Source organism: Ictidomys tridecemlineatus, chromosome 2 (genome assembly GCF_052094955.1).
Source record: "Ictidomys tridecemlineatus isolate mIctTri1 chromosome 2, mIctTri1.hap1, whole genome shotgun sequence".
Lineage (NCBI taxonomy): Eukaryota > Metazoa > Chordata > Mammalia > Rodentia > Sciuridae > Ictidomys > Ictidomys tridecemlineatus.
This window is the reverse complement of record NC_135478.1, coordinates 72,782,882-72,790,160: the sequence shown is the minus strand read 5'-3', so window position 1 is coordinate 72,790,160 and position 7,279 is coordinate 72,782,882. Positions and strand designations below refer to the sequence as shown.

The window sequence follows — 7,279 nt, the reverse complement described above, 5'->3', positions numbered from 1 at the left end:
GAACCAGTGGGGCTTCCTTCCTCCCTGCACACCTACCTCTTCCTCCTATGTATGCCAAAGTGTTCCCACTTTGCCCCCACCCTGGCTGTGCCTCCAAGACTGGAGCTGCAGAGAATAGACCCAGTTGGAATTCACACCCCATCTCAGTATATGTATAATAATGCTAGCTATGTGCACAAGCATGAGATAGCCTGATGCCATGAAGAAGATGGGGATCAACAACCCATCAGTCCTGCAGGTGTCCTAGGCAAAAGGCTTGATGGAGCAGGCAAGCCTGATAGACATCCTCTCTGGGCCTAGCTCACAAATCTCCTTGGCCTTGGCTTCAGCCCCCACACACTTGTATGCTTGTGACTCCCAAGTTCAGCATGTTTTTTGTGTGACTCCACCAGCTTCTTGAAGCCTGTTCTGATTCCTGTTCATTCTGAAAATGAGCCTTTGTTGTCTCAGAAGCAACTGGGCACTCCATTGAAACTAATTGCATACCAGGCTTAAAAAATACCCTGTAAGTCACAGTGCCTCATGGCAGCCAGGTGTGGGCTTCAGGCCAGACAGCTCTCTTGACTGTGTCTCCTTCCTGTGCTCTCCAGTCCAGCCACAAGGAGGGGCTCCTATATTAGTTTTGTTGTGTGGGGAAACTCCTTCCACCCTCTTGATTATGCCTCACCATGTAGTAGCAAAAACTTAGCCCAAATGGCTTTCCCGACTAATCTGGAATATTTGTTCAAGGGACAGGCCAGAAATGCTTCCCATGTGAACCACCTTCCTCTGTAGTAGATTCATAGTCATACTAGAATAGATAAGACTGAAAAAACTCTTTAAGAACCCATAGTTCAACCAGGCACAGGTGGCACATGCCTGTAACCCAGCTACTCAGGAAATTGAGACAGGATGATCACTAGTTTCAGGTCTGCTTCCACAATCTAATGAGAACCTATCTCAAAATTCAAAAGAGGTGGGGGTACTAGGGATATACCTTAGTGGTAGCATGCCCCTGGGTTCAATCCCCTGTACTAAAAGAAAAAAAAAAAAATCCATAGTTCGCGCTCAACAGTCCACATAGTCACAACCCCTACTGGGACACCTCCACCCCAGGCCCCAATGAGCCAACATTTTGGTTCCCTGGAAGATAGTTTGAGAAAACACTTGAAAAGATGAAAGAAAATATGCAATGAGGGGGAGAGGTATCACTTTGGGAAGGCTGCCCCATGGGGCAGCTCCCTGGGAAGCTGTGCAGCAATGGTGGGGATAATGCATCTACACTCAAAGCCTCTGCTTTTGTCCCCATTCACTGCAGTCAGATTCCAGAGCCCTGAAAAGGCCACATCTCTTGATGGGCAGGGTCCCTGACTTGCGGTTTTGATTGCGTTTCCACCTACATGTCCCTGTCACATAATCCAGGGCCTTTTCTCTACAGGAGAGCAACCTAGGACCCTTCCAGGGAGACCCCTCCAGGAGTTCTGTCATAGGATTAGCTTGGACTTTGAGAGGGAACTCTTCTGTATTCCTTAAACCCAAACCTCCCTTGCCATCCTTACCACAGTTGTGCAACTAACATTTCAGTCACAAACAGGGCTGATGAAGTGTCTCTCTTTTTTTTTTTTTTTTCTCTGCAATTGTCCCTGTGCATGAATCTCCATTAAGGGGATCCCTTGGCTTTTGAAGCTAAATTCTGCATTCCTGGTTCCTTCACCTTATATCATACAGTGACATCCAACCCTACTATCACTGCAAACCTGGCCTCTAGGAACAATGGACACAAGGAAGGAATGAGGTCTGTTTAAGGTCAGAACTATCTTCTAAGTAGCCCTGTTCTGTGAGACCACCACAGAGGTCAGTAGCTGCAGGGCAGCCTTTCTGAAAGAGGCAGGATCTTGCAGACCAGGCTTCTCTGTCTTTGCACCTGGCTTACAGTGGCTGGGCCTGGTTGTCCAGCTGATTTGTCTTGTCAAAGACTATTGCCCTTTGTAGACCCCATCTTTGTCCCCTTGAGATCACGGTTCACATTGGCACTAAGTGCCCTATGCATGTGTGCTTCCAAGTCTATGGGGCAGAAGACACCACTGACCTACAACTACAAAGCCTCTCTTGTTTCATTCCCCATGAAGAAACCAACAGCTAAGGGAGATCCAAAGGCCCCCTTTCAAAGGCAGCACCACCCGGGCACAGGTTGGCACACACTTGTAATGCCAGCAGCTCAGGAGGCTGAGACAGTAGGATCATGAGCTCAAAGCCAGCCTCAGCAATGGTGAGGCACTAAGCAACTCAGTGAGACCCTGTCTCTAAATATACTACAATATAGAGGTGGGGGATGTGGCTCAGTGGTTGAGTGCCTCTGAGTTCAATTCCTGGTACCAAAAAAAAAAAAAAAAAGCACCAGGTGAGCATCCCATTGCAAATAGCCTGCAAAGTCAGAAATGAGGACTCTCCTGAGGTTATGTGTATCACCCATAATTTGAAAGTCTACAAGTGACCTAATCCTGTCTCTAAAATGAGTCTTGCCTTATCTGTGGTTCGAAGAGATGAAGGGAGGTTCTTGTAGATGGCTGAAGTCCTCATGTGGCAGGAGCAAAGTATTCAGAGCAGGCATTCAACACAGGGGAAACTTGGAAACTAGGAAAGAGTTCAGGCAGAAGTGGGAGGAAGACTCAGGGCTGAGCATTCCAGGAGCCCCTATCTAACCCACCTAGCCAGGGGCACAGCCTTGCTCAAAAGCAGAAAATTATGACCTTGGTATCCAGTTGGGGTGGGTGATATTGAGAGATTCCTTTCACAAGAGTGAAAGCCAAGAGCCAGGAGCTCAGGCGTGATGGAATGCAGACAGTGAGGCGTTGACCGAAGCCACAGGGCACAAGTAATCTCACAAGCATGTTCCTGGCCTAGAGCCCAATGGAGCAAGTTTCTGAGGTGTAGCTTTGCCATTCTCTCTTATCTGCCAACCTCAAGTGGAATCAGTGCCCAAGAGGCCAATATGGCACCCACTAAGGAAGCCTGCAGGTATATCAGCTTTCACAGGCACCACACTTTACAGTGTGGGAAGGCCTGTCTCACATACTGCCTTGCCTTCAAACTTCACACTACAGCTATTCTGACATCGGTAACTTGGGCATACTGATCAGTATTGGCCCAGGGTCTCAGAACAACCCTATGACAATAGGTTGATTGCTGTTGTCCCCATTTTTATGGTAAGGAAACGGGATCAGGTGAGCTAAGAAATATGCCTGAAGTCACAGGTTAAAAGAGGTAGCTCAGGCCAAGCGCAGTGGTGCATACCTGCAATCCCAGCATCTCATGAGGCTGAAGCAGGAAGGATCACAAGTTCAAGCCAACTGGGCACTGAGCAAAGACTTGTACCAAAATTTAAAATTTTTTTAAAGGAGTTGGGATGGTGCTTAGTCGTAAAGCACCCCTGGATTCTGTCCCCAGTACTGAAATGAAATAGGGAAATTATCCTGAATTATCTGGATGGGCACAATGTTATTACAAGGGTCTTTAGAAGTAGCAGAGGAAATCATCAGAGAGATGGCAGCAAGATAAGGGCTTGAGTGGCCCTTACTGGCTTTGAAGATGGGGGAAGGACCCCAAGTCAAGGAATGTAGGTAGTCTAAAAGCTAGAAAAGGCAATGGAAGTGACTCTCCCAAGAGCCCCCAGAAAGGAACATACACTGTTAACACCTGCTCTCAGTTCATTTGAGACCATGGGGACTTCTGACTACCAGAACTGTAAGATAATAAATCTGTGCTTGTTTTAAGCCTTTTGTTTTGTGGAAACTAACATGGCCTCTAATAAAAGTACAGTGGCTCTCGGGCATCTCTCATGGTTGGGTCACTCCTGGGCAGTCTGGGTTTGCATCCCTGCTTTGCCACATACCACTAATTGATCATATAAATGGATTAACTTCTGGACACTAAAAAGTAAGGGTTACTTTCCCGTGTCGTACACACAAGGCTAGAAAAGTGTTGCAACTCCGCTGTGAGTGAGGCGCAGGTGCTTGCCTAGGGTGAAAAAGCCGCAGTCAGTGGGCGCAATACCGCCAGGGGGCAGCAGAGGCCTGACCCCGCCCGCCCATAGGCCCAATTGCGCCTGCGCGGAGCCCGAGGCGGCCCGGGACGGGAAGTGGGCGGGGCCGGCCCAAAGAAGCTCGCGGGACGCTGGGCCCTGGGCGCGTATCCGCGGGATGGCAGGTGAGGCTGGCGGGGACCTGGGGGTGAGAAAGCCCAAGGGTGCGATTTGGGGCCCGACAGAGCTGGAATGAGGGTCAGGTGGGCGCACAAGGTGCACAAGGGTGAATTGGGGCTGAGGAATATGAGGGGAGGAATATGAGGTCTGGGAAGACAAGGAGGCCAAGATGAGGATCGAATGGAGGGACCCAAGAGGTATATAGGAGTGAAATGGGTTAAGAGTAAAGGGAGTCGCTGGGGACCTGAAGAACCCGAGGCGAGGAATCAGAGGGCTGGGGAGCCAAAGGCTTGGAACTGGGGGCCCTTTGGGCCGGCGGAGGTGTGGCCAAGTCAAGGGCCAGGTGGGGATCCAGGGCTGTGAGGCAGAATGAGGTGCAAAAAGAAGGCACGCCCCCATTTTTAAGGCTCCAGCCGTTCCCCCAGCCCATCCCACCCACCAGGAACATGAGGGCCAGGCCCACTGCCCTGCCCCTACCCACCAGCTCTGACACCTTCGTTGGACCACATTTCTTCCTGAAGGCCCCCACCCCCGGCTCCCCAAGTGTTTTTAAGGTGAGTATTTCGGTTGATGTATTGCTTGGGCTGCAGCCGCTCTAACATGATTGTATAAGATACAACTTCAGGCATGGAGGCTTTGAGCTCCACCGCTGCAGCTGGATGATCTCAGGCAAGCCCCTTAACCTCTCTATGCAATAGAGAGAAATGGCACCTGACTGTAGGGATTTTTGCACAGGATCTAATACATAATGAGGCCCAGGTGGATGAAAATGGACTCCACCAAAGCCTTTTGCCCTTCAGTCCTTTGAGTGAGATAGACAGTTACATAGATAGGTAGGTAGATATAGATATATAGATATTTATGGTCTGTGTGTGTCCCCTCATGGCATTCCCTGAGGCAAGTTCTGTGGGTTAAGCTATGCTCCCACTATGGGGAATAAAATGTGAGGCTGCCTGACCCTCAGGCCATCTTTAGCTCATTTCTGGCTTTTATGTCCATATCCATCCTATTATCAAATTTTACTCTTTTCCTCTTGGCAAAGTCACCAGGCATGAGAAGGCCCAAATTGAGCCCTGCATTGCAACTTCCCACCTGTGTGACCTTAGATGGGTGCTTACTCTCCGAGAGCCTATTTTGTTGTATGCAGCATGACCTGACAGTATGTACTTGTCAGCATAGTTATAAGAGGGTAAACAAAATGAGTCCCACTTTAAATATTACTTTGAAAGCTCCACACAGGTTCATTTGTAGAATTCCTTTGTGATGTAAACCGATACCAACCCTGTCTTTAAGACTTGTCTGCTGCCCACTGTGCTGGGAGTATTTTAGTTTCCTCTTTAAAGGTACCAGGCCTAAGGCTGCATGCATATCTCAGGCCAGGATGGCTGTTCACTCTTCTCTCTACCATCACATCACCTGCTAAGCAGAAAGGACCAGGGTGGGCTCCCTGACCATAGGGAGTTTATCTATTAAGAAAGTCAAGTTTAAAAGAAAAGTGATGGTTGCACAATAACATGAATGTGCTTAATGCCACAAAAGAGTAATCAAAGATGGTTAAAATAGGAACTAGAGTGTAGCTCAGCAGGAGAGCTGTACTTAAGCCTTGGATTCAATCCCCAGCACCAGAAAAAAAAAAATGTTATAATGATAAATGATAAATTTTCCGTTATGTTTATTTTATCACAATAAAATATATATGTAGGAAAAGATGTGGAAGGATTTACATCAAACTATTCTCAATGGTTATTTATGAATAAAGAAATAAGATTCTTCATTGTCAGAGAAGAATACCAACAACACTGTCGTAACAATAGTGGTGCAATTTCCTTTTCTAAGTGTCACTATTTTTTCCTTACCTGGGTTCAGAAATTAAGCAAGACTCAACAAGTACTTTGTACCACCTAGGAAAAAAAAAAGCATTTGTACAAATATACATTAGTTGAGCCTAAGAGTCAAAACTGGCAAGAGGAAAACTTCAAATTTAAAATAAAAAATACTTTTTATAAGTCAGAGCTATGGAAGACAACATGCTAGACCCCTGGGTGGGGAAGATGTCAGCAGAGCTTTGTAAAGTCAGAGAGATCTTGGCAGAGTGGGGGCAAACCAACACAAAGAGCAAAGAGACTGTTATTGATTTAGGGCAAGGAGGTGGGGGGCTACCTTAGGGATGTAGACACAGAAATGAAAGGAGGAGCCACAGAGAACTTAATTCCAGGGTTGGTGACCAATGAAGAGTGGATCAGGATCAGGAAGGAGTCAGAACAATTTCCTAGCATTTTAATTACAGTGATTGGGGACCAGGTTACCCAGCATGAATCTCAACCAGAGAGTTTGGGCACGTCACAGACCTTTTTGCCCATACCTGTAAAGTAGAGATAATCACAGCAAGATTGTTAGGGATAATACAACACTCAGAGACACAGTGCCCCAAAGTGCTGGTGGATGTCAGTTGGGAACACCCTTCAGGCTCATCAGTGTGGCTGCTACCTGATGAGAAGTGCAGAAGATTCTGATCTGGAGCCAGAGAATTATGTCTGGCCAGACTGATTGAGGCAGATGGCACTGGGGGAAGGGGGGGGTTGGGAGCTCAGTGTCCCTTTCATGCCCACCAAAGGCCCTTGGTGACTTGCACAGACTCTTAACATATCCCTCTCACTGTGAGCCCTTTACTATTTGCAATTTGTGAATTGTGAGGATACCAGTGAAGTCAGGACAATTTTGGGCCTATCCCCAGTCCCACCTTCTCCCTACACTCTGTTATCCTGCTGCTGCCTGCCAGCTGGCCACCACCCTTCTCCTGAGACTGTCTCCTCCAGTGATCCTGAAGGAGCTCAGAGCCCTGGCACTGTCTCCTGCCTGTCTGGTGACTTTCAGGGCTGCCCCTAGTTCCCCTTTGAGTTAACAATTTCTCCCTCCCATCACTGTCTGTGCCTTCTCTCTAGGTTGTGGGCTTTGAGGGCAGGGATATATTTATTTCACCTAACCATATGGCATCCATCAGATTTGAGATTTATTGGGAAAAGGAAGGACAAGGAAGGAAATTTCTTCTTGTCCTTTATTCCAGCTGGGCCCAGGGAAGGCAAACTGTGGCCTGGTTGT

The 7,279-nt window shown here is 47.8% G+C and overlaps 1 protein-coding gene across 3 annotated transcripts in view; it reads left to right on the top strand.

Annotated features, from left to right (window-relative positions):
• Positions 1 to 4,076: 4,076 nt before the first annotated feature.
• Ppm1f (protein phosphatase, Mg2+/Mn2+ dependent 1F) overlaps positions 4,077 to 7,279 on the top strand; it is a 29,898-nt gene continuing 26,695 nt past the window's right edge. The window contains exons 1-2 of one of the 3 annotated variants that reach the window (XM_005334478.5): positions 4,104 to 4,185; positions 4,606 to 4,734. The gene's annotated coding sequence lies outside the window, so the exon portion shown is untranslated. Of the gene's footprint in view, positions 4,186 to 4,605; positions 4,735 to 7,279 lie in introns of all 3 variants that reach the window. The other 2 variants (XM_078038848.1, XM_013362514.4) reach the window with 2 other exon arrangements.